The following is a 1,683-nucleotide window of genomic DNA, read 5'->3' as shown; positions in this document are numbered from 1 at the left end:
CTATTATTCACATATAGCATTTAGCATTTAGTAAAATGTAAGAACAGTGAGCTAAAAAATGGAAATGTATCTGTGATTTTTTTTAACATTTTATTTTACACATAGTGCCACATAAACACAAAAACATCTTTCAACTTTGACACTAAAAAATTATATATTTTTAGACATTTTAATGATCTTTGTCTTAAAGTCTGCTTCTATGTAGTTCAAGGTGAATCTTGACTCTGTTCATTTACGAACCTGACGGTGTTAGCATAGCCACACAAATCATACTTTTTGAATCACAGATTTTGTTGTTTCTTCAATTGCTATTTTTTCCTCCTCTTTCTGTTTTCTTTTTGCATCATTTTGAAGCACCAAAAAAAAGGTTTGAATGATGTTGCCAAGGCCCTGCACAATTTTATTTTAGGCCATTRTGGCGCCTGGGAGTGTATTTGAGGAAAGCAGGGGGCTCAGTTCGACATGAGAGGACTTCCTCCTCACCAGGCAGTGTTTAAAGAAGAGCAACAGGTGGCTGCTCGCAGAGGCAACCTGAGGCTAAGTGGATGTCAAAGTGGAATTGCAGCTGAATCGAGGCTATTTTTTTGACCCTCCTCACATCTGCACTCTTCCCCTCGGAGGAGGAAGAGATGGGAGGGGAGAGGGGCGTTTTGTCCGGCTCCTCTCCTCTATACTTAATGTGGGGCTGTGGTGGTGGGAGATAAACGGGAGGGGGCTAGGGGAAATTGTACATGGTATTAATTACAGCCCTGTGTTTGCATGTCCGCTCCCACTATGTGTTTATGTATGGAAGTAACATCATGTGCGCAACATGAAGAGGGTCAGCGGGATGGAGGTGTTTTTCCACGTGGTGAGCAAATCCATTAAGTCACCAAGGTTCTGAAGTGGACATATGAAAAAAAGGAAATTTTGTTGATAAAAGCATTAAGTGTAAGTCTGTTTAAAGTATTCATTTTTATGACTAGAACATATCATTTTTTGCAGCGTTTTTTTCCCCCTTTTGTTCGTAGGATCTCTGCATGCCCTCATGACATCATCCTTTCATGTTTCCTCTCTGAGTGTCCTTCACATTCACGGAGCAGTCTCTTGGCTAAAAGACTCTGTAAACACAGGCCTGTTGAGGGCTGCCTGCACTGAAAAGAGAAGCAGGTCTGGGAAGGATCGCTGCGTGTCTTTCCTGTTGGGCTCAGTGTTTCCATACTCTTATCAACCTAGCTGATAGTGACGAGCTCAGGGCTCTTTTTCTCAGGACCCACAGTGCGCCGCCACATATTTTGATGGCGTGACACAGACCTCCACCACAGAGCCCCCCTCTGTCTGCAGCAGAGCACACCACCCGGTCGAGGCCCGCAGCTGGTGCGCATATTGGCGAAGAGCTTTGCCAACGCGTCTCCTGTTAGAGATAACCAAGGGCACAGTTGTGTGAATGTGCCACCCGGGTTTCTGCTTGTAAAGGTTTGACAGAAATTTAAAAAAACAAAGTGTAACCTTTGTCCATTTAAAAAATATATATTTTATTGTTCATTTTTATGTATATTTTTATTCTTACAGTTATTTTAAACACAACAAAGAAGATTAAATTAGTGGATTCCAAAGTTTTAGATTTAATAGCAGTCAGAATTTTCCACCCTATGCTTTGTATTGACTTTTAGTATGTGCTATTAACACAGAGAGGTTTCAAAT

Source organism: Austrofundulus limnaeus, unplaced genomic scaffold (genome assembly GCF_001266775.1).
Source record: "Austrofundulus limnaeus strain Quisiro unplaced genomic scaffold, Austrofundulus_limnaeus-1.0 Scaffold46, whole genome shotgun sequence".
In the NCBI taxonomy this organism is placed as follows: domain Eukaryota; kingdom Metazoa; phylum Chordata; class Actinopteri; order Cyprinodontiformes; family Rivulidae; genus Austrofundulus; species Austrofundulus limnaeus.
Note: the sequence above shows the minus strand (reverse complement) of the source record.